At 41.6% G+C, this 16,326-nt stretch overlaps 1 pseudogene; it reads right to left on the bottom strand.

The window, feature by feature from the left end:
* Positions 1-11,088: 11,088 nt before the first annotated feature.
* Positions 11,089-14,223, bottom strand: LOC102262509 (annotated as a pseudogene).
* Positions 14,224-16,326: the final 2,103 nt, after the last annotated feature.

The following is a 16,326-nucleotide window of genomic DNA, read 5'->3' as shown; positions in this document are numbered from 1 at the left end:
AGCCAATCATCAAAGACTCTCACCTGCAGGTAGAAAGGAAGCCTTGTTCCCTTTGCATTCAGCATCCCAGTGATAGGAAGCACCATCCAACCGGTTGTTGGAAGTAGACTGGTCCTTTTCTTCATCACCTCTCTCCCTTTTCAGTTTGACTTTCTAAGTATAATACATAACACCATGGATTTAGAAAAAGCCACTCACCGTGCTAAGAGCTTTTCATGAATCAACTCGGTTTTAGTCCTCACAGCAACCCCTTGAGGTCAGAATTAATATGTGATCACAGAGTCTAGAAACATAGACAAATACACAAAATAAATGATTACATTACATGAGATGTTTGAGGTGTTGTCCCTCCTTACTAATGCACAGTTCAGTGTGTGTGTGTGTGTGTGTGTGTGTGCAAAAATTCCAGCGAATGTGGTTCACAAAGGCAGCATCTCTTTCAATCCTTGCATATGCATCTGTGGTGCGTCGTCTCAAGTGATTTATGCCTCTGATTCCATTACATAAGCCTCTGCTAGAAAAATTAACCAAGGGGATTCAATGTTAGGGAGTCCAGCCTAGCTGGGAGGATCTAGCTCATAGTCTTTCTTGATTGCAGCCAAGATGGTTGGTCAGGGCTGTAGACAACAACAGAGTTCCACTGAGACTGAAGAATCTATTGCTAAGCTCAATCATGTAATTGTTGCCCAGACATTGTTTCACACTGGGAGTTGGCTAGAGGCTGACCTATTTCAGGGGCATCTGGGGACTCATGATAAAAGCACTCCGTGGCTGACTCTGCATTTCATTGATCTAGCATTGTCCACAGAAAGATGCAATGTGGGTTGTCTGATTATTTAACTTCATGGCTGGGTAACAAAGAATAATGTATGGAAAGAAAGCTTCAAAATATAAGTTGAGCCTGGCCAGCATGGCTCAGTGGTTGAGCATCAGCCGATGAACCAGGAGGTCATGGTTCGTTTCCCAGTCAGGGCACATGCCCGGGTTGTAGGCTTGATCCTCAGTATGGGGCATGCAAGAGGCAGCCGATCAATGATTCTCTCTCATCATTGATGTTTCTGTCTCTTTCTACCTCTCCTTTCCTCTCTGAAATCAATAAAAAAATATTTTATAAATACAGACATATCTATAATAATAAAATCATAATATGCTAATTAGACCAGGGCTATTCAAGGGAAGTCTGGGTGGGGTGGGGGGGGGGAGCCGGTGCCACAGCTGGGGGAAGGAAGACTTACTCTTTTTATAAAAAAATATATTTTATTGATTTTTTTACAGAGAGGAAGGGAGAGGAACAGAGAGTTAGAAACATCAATGAGAGAGAAACATCGATCAGCTGCCTCCTGCACACCTCCTACTGGGGATGTGCCCACAACCAAGGTACATGCCCTTGACCAGAATCAAACCTGGGACCCTTCAGTCCACAGGCGGACACTCTATCCACTGAGCCAAACTGGTTAGGGAGGAAGGCTTACTCTTGCATGTTTGTGCACTTGGGGGCTCCCTCAGCCTGGCCTGCACCCTCTCGCAGTCCGGGAGCCCTCAGGGAGTGGCCCTAAGCCTGCAGTCAGACATCATTAGCTCTGCGTTCACCAGGTGTGAGCCTGGCTCAGGGCTTCTGGCTGAGTGGTGCTCCCCCTGTGGGAGCACACTGACCACCAGGGGACAGCTCCTGCATTGAGCGTCTGCCCCCTGGTGGTCGGTGTGCATCATAGCGATCAGTTGTTCCACTGTTTGGGCAATTTGCATATTAGCCTTTTATTATATAGGATATGTTGAAGCTTATGTAGAATAGGCTAATTATGGAATGCTAAGTAATGTAAATGAACAGAGGAGAAATTTTTGTCAAATAGTAGTAACAGGTAATCTTTATCAAGCACTGTGTGCCAAGTGTTGTACTAACTGTTTTACATAGGCCCAGAAGGGGAAGAGAAGCTTGAGAACAGAGTTCAGAATGATAGTCTCAGGGACATGGTCCCCCTTTTGCCCAATCCACAGAGACTCATGTCTGAGTCCTAGGGAAAAAAGGATTATAATAGGAAACGGAGAGAAATCATTTTTCCCATTCAATCTGAGTGATTTTGGGATGCCAATGCAGTACTCCTTAGGAATCACTATGAGACTATAGGACCAAGGAAATCTGCTTCTTGTTGATCAGAGAAACCTCATGCAGAATGCCATGGATGTGAAATGATTTCAGGGGACTGTCCACCCCATGCAGCACACATAGGGAGGAAGTTGCAGTGGAGGTAGTGTCAGAGCCTCTACCATTGCATGGGCAGCACCACTGTAGAGGAAGAGGGGGAGAAGGTTGCATTTCTGATATGGCCTGGATAACTCTGCAGGGACTCTTGAAAACAATTCCTAGAAACAGCCACAATTGTTGGGGACCGTTTAATGGAGGTAAGAGAGTAGTTGGGGTCACTTTGCAGGAGAGATGGAAGGACCACAATAGCAATAAGAGTGAGACAGAGAAATGGGTAATGCTTAGATCTTTATGATAGGAAAGAATATTTCTGGTGGATGTTATGAGTGTTAAAAGGACCTGCACTTATTAATAAAATGTGTTCCTATCTTCCTTACTATTCCATTATACAGGAAGTTCAAATTATTGTTTTAGACACCCTTTGAACTAGGATATATATATTGAAGATTATTTAAAAAGGAACAAGAGGGAAAAAAGAACAAAAAAGAACAAAGACATAAGAAAAAAGAATAATTTTTAAAAAAAGACTTTCAAGGTCATTCACCATATATTATGTAATTGCAATTCCAAATGTTTTGTTTTAATCTATCAATATGATCCACTAGGGCCCCTCCCCCCCAATAAAACCACACCATAAAAGAAGCTTTTAGTGGCAGGGCAGGGTACAGATAAGAAAAATATGGGAGATGTCATTCAACTATCTCTATAAATTAAAGACATGCAATGGGAGCATGAAATAAATCTTTGTTGCTATTAACTGTTGAGATTTTGGGGTTGTTTATTATTGCAACACGAGATAATCAAAACTGCATGTATTGAATAAATATATATGTATGTATCCTATTCTCCTATATATATATTTATATGCTATATTACATACACATATTATAGAAAATATGTTATATACACACATCTTATATAAAGTACATTACATATGCATGTTATATATAAAATATAGGATATATCATGTATACCTAAATATGATAAAATTATATCTTTTGAACAAATAATGTATAAGTACATATTTTGGAACTCGAGATATGATGTATGCTAATTAAATTATTATAAAATGTGCAATCGTGTGCTTGCTTTGCTTTATGACCCATTTGTGGTGACAGCCAAGATTTGTTTGATGCCAACTCTTTGCTCCAAAACATTTCTCCATTACAACTTTATTTCTTTGAGAAAATCCCAGTGCTCTATACTCATCCGCTTTGGAACATGGTTCTAGAAATTTACTTGGATGTTTGTAGTTTTTTAATTCTGGGATTTTGTTACTTCTTAAACCAGTGGAAATGACTTGTAATTAGTGACATAATATGTCTTTATAAATGTTGTCTCTTACAGAAGAAAAAATATAGTTTCCTGTAACCATCAGTCATACAAACAGTAAGAGGTATGAAGATAGTTTTAAAAAAAATTTTAAATAGGGAAAAGAAAATATTCTAATTTTTTTCTTTAAAGCATTATCAAGAAGTCAGGAGGTATTCAGACTCCAGAACATGCATCTTATTTTACACCATAGATTAAGAGTTGTGCCTTGGATTTAGCAAGTGCTCATATAGTTTTGCAATTAATTTAATATTGTCTTATGGAACACTATTTATTGATAGATATAAGCAAAAACATAAGATGCCAACAGTAGCCAAAAATAGTAATTTTTTATTTAACACCCTCTGCCTCCCATTGTCATTATTTTACATGGCAAAGCTGGCATAAGCGAAAGTTTGGTTAATTGTCTAATTTTGTTCTTATAAACCCCAATTCTCTGCATGTTAGAACAAATCTGAGTTTTAGTATGCTAATCTCTGAGTAATCAAATATGCCTAGGAAAAAATAATCTGCAGGGAAACTCCATCTACGGACCATCTGATTTGCATTATTAGTATTTTCCATGTAATAATTCTACACATTGTTATCATTAGCAACACTATTTCAATCACGAATATCACCAAGTTCAGAAGAAATAATTTCTGAATTGACTCTATTAGACCATGATCAAGAGGAAAAAATACAAGACTGAGTTTTCCTTTAGTGTTGTATCTGACATTTTTAAATAGACTCATTTTCTGTGGTTTCATGTAACCTATTACATTTGTCACTGGATGGCAAGGAGGCCTGTCTCTCATTAGCACTTCCGCTAGTACTTGAGAAAAATATCCTGGAAGAAAAAGAGATTCAATTTTCCTCCCCAGATTTGGAAGCATTTGATTTTTTTGGGGGGAGAATTTCAGTGAATATCATCTCTAATTTTAGTTGAATGCCCCTCACCATATGATGTTACAAGATATAACTAACATACTATCCGCCTAGAAATATGTTTCTCTTTGATCCTAAAAATGGCTTTTGATTAAAAAATTGGCTCTCCATTATGTTAAGAGTGAGATAGCATTTAAGTGGTGCTGGAGGAGACTGATCTATAAAAGACAGAACAAAAGAATAGGTCAGAATTAAATCCTTTACTTTTTTTTAATCCATCTCTTAATATTTTCCCTCCTTTATGTGTATCTGAGCCCCAAATTTCCACAAATTTGGAATGTGTTTGTACTGGGTTAGGGGAGTGTGTGTGTGTGTGTGTGTGTGTGTGTGTGTGTGTGTTGTCGTCTTTGCAGGGAGTTTTGGAAAGTGTTTTTCGCCCAGCTATTTGCCTTTCCCTTCCTTCCTACTTCTCCCATCACCAGAGATGTTCTTAGCATCTGTTGGTGACTCTCTATTGGGATGAGCCAGTTAGGATGAGACAGTATTTCCCTGCACCACTCACTGATGAACATTTTCTAGTGTAAAGTGTTTTCAGGTGTGAAAATCAGATGTGTCACTCCAATGCCTAAAATTGTTCATTGGCTCCCTCTTAAAATCCACACTCCTCTGTCCAGCATACAAGGTCTTCATAATTGTGCCCCAATCTTCCATTTTGCCCTTATACTCCCTCTCCAGAACTCTGAACTACCTAGAGATCCTCTACAAGCTATATTCGGATCCCTCTGTCTTTACACATCCCATTTGTGGGGCCTGGGAGGTTGATTCCTTTTGTTCTGTTTCTTTATATCAAATGTTAAACCTTTTCAGCAAAGCCTTGCTTGCCTGCCTCAGAGATGGACGCTGTGAGGCTACCTTAACAGCTGTGGACTATGTACCTCTGAACTTTTACCTGAGAAATATAGGGTTATTTATTGTGTCTAACCTGCCCTTATTTGAGATACTCTTACATGCACGAACTCTAATCTTGACTAATACATCTGCAATATAGCAAAATGTACAATACTAGTCTCTATCTCTATCTCTATCTCTACCTCTACCTCTACCTCTGTATCTATATCTATATCCATATCTATATCTATATCTATATCTATATCTATATCCATATCTATCTATCTTTCCCACTGTATCATTTCCCAATAGGAGACCTAGGGTTACTTGTGTCCTAATCTAATCTAAGTATCATACTGAGTCCTGCCAGGGCATGACTCTTGAATTGATGGTGGGGGTGAGGGTAAGAGAGTGCTCTTCCCAAAAGGTTATTCTTGGTGTCTCTCATAATAGATAAGAGGCAAACATAGGACAGAACAACTGTAAGAGGGAACTCAGTTGATAAAAGAAATAACTGGGTCTTTCTCACCTTCAATGAGCCTGAACTGAGGAGGCTGTGCTTCCATAAGGACACTTTCAGGTAAGGCATGTTCAAGGTTTCCTTTTTACCCCTGGGTGCATATAGGGAGGAGCTAAACTGAGTGGGGCATAGTAGATTACAAAGTAAGAATGAGCAAGTCATAGCTTATAAGTCAATTTATTGCTCTCTCTGTGTATTTTAAGTGTTTAGCTGTGCCCAAGCATTATTCAGGAGAGCGGAGGCAAGAACCTGTGTCTATCTTGGGCCTGTGGGTATGCAGAGTCCTTCTGAAGTCAGCGTGTTGATAACTACAAGAATCAACCATGGACCACAGAGTAAGGGAGAACTCAGGAGGAAAGAGTGAGTGAAGGGGCCAGCCACCCCTTGCACCAAGATTGCCTGCTTCCAAGGCAAGATTCTCTAATAAGGAATATTGAATTTTCTACAATTATGAACATGTGTAGTGTTAGTTTTAGAAAGGTACACAGAGGGCATTTAGTCCAACCCTCTCAGTTTACAGATGGGGAACTGAGATCCATAGAGGTTGCGTGAACTCACCTATGTCAGTGGCAGAGCCAATTCAAAGTTCTTTCCACCATGCAAGATCAATACCAGGTTATGGAACAAATAAATTTTCATCAAAATATGTTCTAAAAAATCGTGTGTTTGTGCATATTTTTGTGGAGTAGAAATCCTCAGTTTTTAAAATCAAATTTTCAAGGGCATCATGAGCAATGGGATAAATAGTAAAATGTTGGGAGGATGGCAGTTTTCATGACAACTTCACCTGTTTTTCCAAGTTCCTATGAATGAGAATCCATTAAGTAAGTCTTTTGCACCCACCAACTCTAACTACCCACTGGTTTTCTCCTGAAAAAAAGTAGCTTTTATTCTCACTGAAAACATCTTCTTTTGATATGTCACCTTACTTGTATTTAAGGCTTTGATGAAAAATACCTTTACTACATACAGTGAGTGTTCAATTCAGAAGCATATGAATTTTTCTGTATCTGATCCCACCTGTCCAGAGATGAAAGTGGGTTTTTATCACCAGTGATTGCATTGAAGGCACCAGTACTTTTCAGGCAGTTCTGACATATTTGTTCTTCATAGTGTGTACTCAGTTCAAAGTGACAATTTGAACTTGGAAACTCTCTCATTCACTGTTTCTTTGAAGAGATAAACAAGGTTGACAAAACTTTATGCAGACTCATCAAAAAACAAGAGGACCCAAATAAATAAAATCAGAAATGAAAGAGGAGAAGTAATGCTAACTCCACAGAAATGCAAAGGATTGTAAGAAAATATTACAAACAATTATATGCCAACAAATTGGACGATCTAGACAAAATGGATAAATTCCTAGAAACATATAATCTTCCAAAACGGAATCAGGAAGAATCAGAAAATCTGAATAGATAGATTACAACTAATGAAATTGAAGTAGTAATTAAAAAAAAACTCCCAGCAAACAAAAGTCCTACACTGGATAGCTTCATAGGTGAAATTTACCAAATATTCAAAGAAGAACTGACATCTATTCTTCTCAAACTTTTCCAAAAAATTCAAGAGAAGAGAAAACTGCCACAATCATTTTACAAGGCCAGGATTATCCTAATTCCAAAACCAGATAAAGATACTACAAAGAAAGAAAATTATAGGCCAATATCCCTGAATAACACAGCTGCTAAAATCCTCAACAAAATATTAGCAAACTGGATCCAGTACTACATTAAAAAGATCATACACCATGATCAAGTGGCATTTATTCTGGGAATGCAAGGTTGATACACTATATGCAAATCAATAAACATGATACACCACATAAACAAAATGAAGGATAAACCCCCCCCACATGATTATATCAATAGATGCAAAAAAACCCAAAAACTTTTGATAAAATCCAGCACCATTTTATGGTAAAAACTCTCAGCAAAGAGGGAGTAAAGGGAAGATACTCAACAAAATAAAAGCCACATATAACAAACTCACAGCCATACTCAATGGGCATAAAATGTTTTCCTTGAGACAGGGATGTCCACTTTTACCACTCTTATTTAACATAGTACTGGAAATTCTAGCCACAGCAATCAGAAAAGAAGAAGAAATAAAAGGCATCCAAATCGGAAAGGAAGAAGTAAAACTGTCACTATTTGCAGATGGCATGATACTGGAAACAGCCCAAATGCCTATCAGTAGATGAATGGATAAAAAACAAAACAAAACAAAAAAAATACCTGTGGTACATTTACACAGCATACATGGACCTGGAAAGTATTGTGCTAAGTGGAATAGGCCAGTCAGAGAAAGACAAATGCCATATGATTTTACTTATATGTGGAATCTAATGAACAAAATAAACAAACAAAATAGAAGCAGTCTCATAGATACAGAAAACAGACTGACAGATGTCTGAGGGGAGGGGATTGGAGGACTAGGTGGAAAAGGTGAAGGGATTAAACAGGAAAAAAAAAACTAACCTTAGACACAGACAAAGGTATGGTGATTACAGGAGGAAAAGGGGATGGGGAAGGTAGAAGAGGGTTAAGGGGGATAAATGGTGACAGAGAGAAACGACTTTGGATGGTGAATACACAATATCATATACAGGTGATGTGTTATAGAATTGTACACTTAAAACCTATATTATTTTAGTAACCAATGTCACCCCAATAAAATCGATAAGAAATAAAAATAATAAAAATATAAATATTTGTTTAATAGAGAAGTAAAATCCAAATGATTTTATTAATAAGTTAGAGGTAATTAAATTGTCCTTATCAATGTACAGTGTATTCACTAGGTCATTAACTTTTAGAAGGCATCTATACTGCTTGTGCTGTGATATATAATTAACAAGACATAGTAACCTATATTCACCTTATATTTATTGTATACATGGCTGTTTTACAGCAAAAACAGTGCCATATTTCACATAGTAGCATTTCCATTTATTAGCAATATTATAGAAGAAAACAAAACACAGATTTTCAGAAAATCCCTCTTTCTAGTCTTGATATATGTTCCTGGACCCCATCTAGTGCAATCGTTGTTCCTGAATCAACTCCACAGATGTTGCTCTGAGCAGTTCTACACACAAGTGCAAAAGATTTTACACAGGCTCCATCCAAGAAAAGCTTAATTTCCTTTCAGCTGATTTTGAGTCTCCTCCCCTCCAAACTTCATTGTATGTTCTCTTATGTTCTGGATCAGCTAAAAGGTTTTAGATGAGCTGTTGGTTAAGAAAGAAAGCTGCTAGGATTTCTACCAGACCAGACATAATCTCCTTTGCCAAAGACTCATTTTGAAAACCATCGTAATTTTTAATGATGAAGTGTGGAACTCTGAAAAGAAGCTTTGCTTAAAAAAGGAAAAAATTTCCCACAACATCCTCCAAAAATTCACAATCGATGAAGTATGCTCCTTCTTAATTTACTCCTCACTCACTTCCTAGTTCCCAGAGGCTGCGTGGTCTCTGCAGCTCGAATACTGTGGTGTTTGCTACATGAGCATAGGTGGACTGAAATAGTAATCCAATGGTAATTGACAGGACACTGATGGTCTGATCCTATATAGCTTCAATCAATGTTCATATGGAATAACAGCCAGGAAAATCTTTTGTTCCCAGATGAGAAAGCTGTCTTCGCAGTTGGCTCCAAGTACTGCAGGAAGCACATGTAGCAGGGAGATTATTATGAAGTTAATTCTAAGAATGTGAACTATTTGAGGGCCAAAGCTATGAATAATATTAAAGGAAATAGAGTACATCGAAACGATATGATGTTTGATGTGAAATATCTATGGAAAATTTGAAGCATCCTTTCCTTGCTCTGGCTCATGGTGGGTTTTCAATTGATTTCACAGACATGGTTCCTGTCTGAAGCTCACAGCAGTCTCATGGGGCAAGTGGCTCAGAATGTGTGCCCTTTGAGGGGAGAGAAAGGATTAACTGACCTCTACGTTTTCCAACATTATTGGCAGGGTCCAGACTGAAAGACAGCCCTCTGGACTTTTCACCTGGTGCTCTTTCCTGTGACAACCTCAGGAGAAGATAAAACTTACAGCACAGGAGGAAAGAAACAGGGAAACAAGTTTAATTTCATTACAAATGATAGTTTTATATTAAAAATATTTTCAAATGTAATAAATTTAGTGAACATTGGAAAAGACTTCCTGGGGAGAAAATGTCGATATTTATAAAAAAAAATTAGAGGCCCAGTGCACGAAATTTGTGCATGGTGGTGGTGTTGGTGGGGGTCCCTCAGTCTGGCCTGCATCACAATCTGAGACCTTTCGGGGGATGTCCGACTGCCGGTTTAGGCCTGATCCCGAAAATTGGGCCTAAACCGATAGTCGGACATCCCTCTTCAATCTGGGGACTGCTGGCTCCTAACTGCTTTGCTTACCTCTCTGATCACCCCTAACCACTTGCCTGGCTGCTTGATTTCACCCCTAAAACTCAAGCTTTTTCTTTTTAATATTTATATTTCTTCTTTATTTTTTATTTTAAAAGTCAAGCTTCTTGAGAACATGAGGCGTTCAACATTATTCCATATTCCTTACAGAGAGCTAAGCATGGTAAACACAGCAAACACTTAATACAGTGGGGCCTTGACTTACCAGTTTAATTCATTCCGAGACCGAGCTCGTTAAGGAGCTCGTTAACTCAAATTACTCCATCAACTCAATGCAAAAAATCGGCCGAGAGACAGCTGGTATCTCAAAAAACTCGTTAGTCGGGACACTCGTAAGTCAAGGCCCCACTGTACTTATGGGCTTCTATACGAACACTTTCCAGCCAGGAGTGTTTTAATAGGCAGTCTCCAAAAACGTGAACTGGAAAACCTAAAAGTAGAGTGCTCAGATTTCAGGCATCAGGTGCTATTAGCAGGATTTCTATCCCAATTAAACTCTAATTCTGAGCTCTCAACAATCTGGACAAACTGCCCTTCACTGTCTCCAAAGTTTCTTATTCATCACTATCCCATTTTCCTTTTTTTTTTTTAGTTCAATGTTTTATATACATATCAGTATCAACGTACAATAAAAAACCCACCTGCCAGGAGGAGGTATAGTCCTCTAACAGAGACTTAGAGGTACATAGACTAAGAGAGAGAGAGAGAGAGAGAGAGAGAGAGAGAGAGAAAGAGAGGACAGAGATGGGGATAGAAAGAGTGACAGGAAGAGAGAGACTCAGAGAAAGCAAGAGAGATTGAGACAGAGAAAGATTCACAAAGAAGAGAGAGAGACAGAAAGATGGAGTCCTGCGCTGTATGAGTCAGCGGGCTGGGGGGGCGGGGGGATGTGCCAGTGTGACGGTAAGTGCATCGTTGTGTTGCACGAGGGTGGTGTGCTGGTCATGCAGCACCAGCTCCTTCAGAGACCCGTACAGGTTGTAGGGCTCCGCAGAACCCAAGCCAGTGGCCGAGAGGTAGATGACACAGTGCTGGCTATCTCCGTCCACCACCACCAAGCAGGCACCGCAGCCCCGCTGGCTGCTCTCACGGATGAGGAAGGTACCCTCCCGCCTGCCGTTCAGCATTTCCTCAGCCTGCGAGCGGTTGATCTTGCCCACATACCAGGTTCGTTCCTCATGGTGGGGGAGGTCATCCTCATCCTCCATCAGTGCACACTGGTCTTCAGGCTCATTTTTGATTCCCAACCACTCTTGATTTTCTTCTGCCGGGCGCCTTTCTGGCTGAGCCATACCAGGTACAGGTCTCGGATTTTGCGCAGCTGCATGAGGTCTGGCTTCAGGCTGTTCATGCGCTGATCGATCTCCCAGTTGTCCAAGGCCTGTGTCCGCAGCTCCCGTTCCAGCTTCCTGCCGCTCTCGTGGATCTCGGCGATGCGAGACTTGCGCCCTTCTGAGCTCAGCAGGATCCTCTGCATCTCGTTTTCATTGCCCTCACGCTGGAAGCATTCCAGATACTCCCTGCGGCACTTCTCTGGAGTCTGGCCCTGCTCTTCGAAGATCATGATGGTTTCATTGGAGGCTTTGATTGCGGTGCTTCACCTGCAGCTCCTGGGAGGTGCGTGTGTGTTCCTCGTAGAGCTGGTCCTACTCGCGGCTCTTGTCCTCCGCTTCAAACCAAGGTAGCAATTTCCCGCCATAAGTCACGTCCAAATACTCCGAGACTGAGGACTATAGGTCTGACTACGTGCAGTAACAGGCTCACCTTCTAGCCCTGGGCGCCTTGGCGAGGCCCTGCTCTTCGAAGATCATGATGGTTTCATTGGAGGCTTTGATTGCGGTGCTTCACCTGCAGCTCCTGGGAGGTGCGTGTGTGTTCCTCGTAGAGCTGGTCCTACTCGCGGCTCTTGTCCTCCGCTTCAAACCAAGGTAGCAATTTCCCGCCATAAGTCACGTCCAAATACTCCGAGACTGAGGACTATAGGTCTGACTACGTGCAGTAACAGGCTCACCTTCTAGCCCTGGGCGCCTTGGCGACCTCCACAATCCCACCATCCTCTGGGCGCCCAGGGGTCCTCCACAATCCCACAATCCTCTGGGCGCCCAGGTGTCCTCCACAATCCCACAATCCTCTAAGCGCCCAGGCTCCTCCACAATCCCACAGTCCTCCAGTCGCACACTTCCGGTTTCTCTAGCTCCTCCTTAAGTGTGTTTCCTTCAGTCGCATTGCAACATTCAGGGCCTGTAGTTGGAGAGGATTTTTCTGTTCTTTGACGTTGGTAGCTGTTGACTATTTGGAATCAGGGAAGTTTCGGGAGCACAGCCGCTGCCATGAACATGTCGGTCCCAAGCGCACTCATGAAACAACCGGCCATTCAGTCCACGGCCGGCGCCGTCCTGGTTCGCAATGAGAAAGGTACTGTGCTGAGCCATTTTCCAGTCGGATCTTCCCCTTCCTTCCCCAGCGCCCTCCACACCTACTCCGGGCGACCACCCCGCCCCGCAGACACTTAAGACCTCCCCCCGTCAAACTCGCACCCTCTATCGCGTTTCCCAGGGGCGCCCCTGACAGCTCCCCGCGGGGCGGGCCAGCCTGGGCGAGAGGCCTGGTGTTTCTCTGGTTGTTCTGGTCGTTGCGGCATTATGGTAGCTGGCTTTAAATATATATATATTCAGATATAAGGTGAAAATAAGCTTTGTGGACTAATAAAGCCCTAGGGGGAGGAAATGGTAACATTGACTGCTGGTTAGGTGAGTCTATTTTCATCTCTTACTAGAGAGACTCGTAGCATATAGTATTCCCATACCCAGTAGAAGCTCCCACCCTTTCTGACTTGGCTGGGAGTTTGCCTAGTGGCTTGGTGGCCGTGCTCTGGGTTTTTGCTTACCAGGAAGCCTGAGAAACCTCCTTCTGGGGCTTTCGTTGTAGGCAGACCAGGGAGAGGAGATGCTGAACAGAAGGCAAGGCTTTGAGAGGACTCGGGAGGCACACACCTGGCTCTCATCATTGGTTGAAAATCTCCCGATGCAGATCCGAACCTAACACCATTGTCCAATGTGGCACAGAAGTCACTTTCCAAGGTCCAGGTTGCGTCTGCATTTTTTATCCTCGGAGAGAAAATGAGCAGGTAGAAGAGGTTCCCTAGGGTGGCAAATGGGAAACATATTTATGTGGCTGTGCTTCTGTCTGTTTCCAGACATGCTAGGGCTTGTGCCTCTTGAACTGTAGAATAAAATCCCCATTCTTACTTCTTGGCTCTTAAGAAATCACTCTAGAAATTCATTCTCTAGTTCATCTGGCTACATGTGGTCAAAATGCTCCAAGAACATGTGTGAAAGGCAGTGAAATACAACAGCAATTAAATCAGCACTCTAAGAAATGGTTTTGGATAGTTAAATCTCTTGAATCTTGATGAAGTGATTAAACCATATTCCAAGATAAAACTTAGGAACTGTATGAGACCGTAAGGGTCTTTTACCAATCCCACTTGAATTTCATAGCATGGTGGCCTGTGTTAACAGAGTTGTTACAATGCAAGTTACTAAGAGCAAAGCCCGGGAGAGGAGCTATGCCAAGTTGAGGCACTCTTCCTTTGGGTCCCTCAGAGTTAAGAGAGCTTTGCATTTCCCCTCTATCTGGGGCTGGAGCAGGAGCCAGGGCCTGTGTTGACACATAAAGCAAACTCGTTTAGAACACAGAAGGGGCTTTAGGAAGTTAAGTGTAAATGTAATAATGATGGAAAGGAATCTCATTTATGATAAATCAGCACTTGTGAGTACAAATTAGACCAAATCATTGAGCTACTTCCTTGAACAGCATTATTTTTATTCGCTCTGAAGTAGGGCTGGAAGAGTACATCTCCTCTCCCAAGCTCCAGATTGGTAAGTCCAATGCCAATTAGTCATCTCTACCTGCATGTCTCCAAAACACCTCAGATACATGTCCATGATCTTCCTGCCAATGCCCAGTTTTCTTTTCCTGATCCTGGCAAATGTCATCACCAGCCACTTACACTCCAAATCCTGGAACCATCAACTTCAATGAGTATTTGTTGACTGCCTCCGTTGGATCTCGCACTGGGAGAATATTTTGATATGCATTGTCTAATCTTTGACTTTTCTTCTTCTTCATACCAGCCCTTTACTCCTACTTTCCCATATCCAACCTGACTTCAATTTGATCAGCTTGATTGCCACAACATTTCTTTCCTCCTCCTCCTCATCCTTTCAGCAGCTGGCATCCTAATTATTAAGTTTTTAAAACCTCTCCATCCATAACAAAGTCCACGTCCAACTTGCCATCCCAAATCCTACATGATCTGGCTCTGACCCAATTACTTCCCTTTCCCTACTTCTATGCCCCACCCAAAAAACTCAGTCTTCACCAAAACTAACTGGGCCTTTCTCTACCATGGTGTCCTGCCCAAGATGTTCCATTTCCTTGGTGGGCCTTTCTCTTGTTCTAAACTTTCTGAATTCTACCCAGCCTTGAAGGTCCAGTTCCACCTCCTATCTTTCCAGTCTTCAGTATCTCCTTAGATTGTAATCATTTGCCTCTCCTATACTTCCAGAGTGCTTGCTTTGTATTGTGATGGTCACAGCCAGCTCAGAAAAACTCAGTGTGATGTTCCAGAGGGGGCAGGCTCTATGTAGAGCCTGTCTGGTTCCACTACTAATCTAAAATAGGGCACTACATCATTGATCATAATCCCCATGATCTTGGATTATCATGCCCTGAATCTGTGGGTGGAGAGTATCCCAAACCAGTGCATCTTTAGGAGCTTTGCTGCTTGATTTAGCTAAAAAGGAAAAAGTTATTTGGAACACATAAATGTCTTGTGAAAACCAAACAAAGCAAAACCTTGGGCTAAGTACAGTAAGATCATTGAGGGAGCTCACAGGGAAAGGTTATGGAGCAGCTAAGTAGGTTGAGGAGGGTTAGCTGGAGAGGGTAATAAATGAGACAACTACAGCAGTGATAACATCAAGGCAGGTCCTGAAACAATTGTCACATTATTTGTTGGGCTGCATTAGGTAATCGCCCTACTTTGCCACAGCTGGTATGAAATCAAGTAACTTGGCCAAGATTTCTATGCGAAAACATGGAGGCAATCGTGGTCACAGGTGGTGGTAGAACTTTATCTGAACTCAGATGACATTTAATCCAGGGTAAAGTTCAACAGGGTGAAAAAGCAAAGGAAGTAGAGCAAAACGGGGACCCGAACAACATCAACATTTTTCTAGTAAAGGAATGCTCTATGTTAAGTAATACTGACATTTGAAGTCATTTATATGATGAGAAATAAAAGTATTCGCTATACTAGTGGTGCCACTGAAATGGGCAAATGTTTCTCCTCTGAAGATATTGTTGTTTATTTATGAGGACACCTCTGTGAAGGTGTCCCTACTCCCATGGCCACCCTGCCCAGGTAGTCCCGCCCTCCTCTGAAACGCATGCATCAGTTACAGCATTTCTCAGACTGTATTTATGTGTTAAGTGTTTTTTTGTTTGTTTCCCCTCTAGACGGAGGGCTCTTTAGAGATTCTCAGGCCATTCCTTAAGTGTTTTTGCATTTTTGCCTGACAGTGAAATTCTCAGTTTTGTTTTGTCTTTTAATAGTTACTGTTCCTTAGTGAGGCCAGAGAGCAGAGTGAGAACCAGGAGGAAGAATGGGAGCCCTTTCAGCTGGAGTCCTCCCAGGCCAGAAGGGAACGAGAGGAGAAAATGTAGAGTCAGACAAGGGAAAGCTTGCCGGTCCTTCCATGAAGAGGGGAGTCCATGGCTTCCCCTTGTGAATCTGGGTGACTTACCCATTCAGGTGCTTGCTCCCTCCCCCAGGCCCAGGCAGTCTATTTCCTGCCTCTATGAATTTGCCTCTTTTTGGTATTTCATTTAAGCATAGGCACACAGTATTTTTTCTTTTGAGTCTGGCTAATTTCACTTAGCATAATGTTTTCAAGGTCCATCCACATTGTAGCATGTATCAGAACTCCATTCCTTTTTATGGCTGAACAATATTTTGTTTTGTGTGTATACCACATTTTGTGTATCTCTTTGTCCATCTACTGATGGACACTTGGGCTCTTTTCACCTTTTGGCTG

Source organism: Myotis brandtii, unplaced genomic scaffold (assembly GCF_000412655.1).
Source record: "Myotis brandtii unplaced genomic scaffold, ASM41265v1 scaffold454, whole genome shotgun sequence".
Classification (NCBI taxonomy): domain Eukaryota; kingdom Metazoa; phylum Chordata; class Mammalia; order Chiroptera; family Vespertilionidae; genus Myotis; species Myotis brandtii.
The sequence above is the reverse complement of the archived record's forward strand: the minus strand, read 5'-3'. Positions and strand labels throughout refer to the sequence as shown.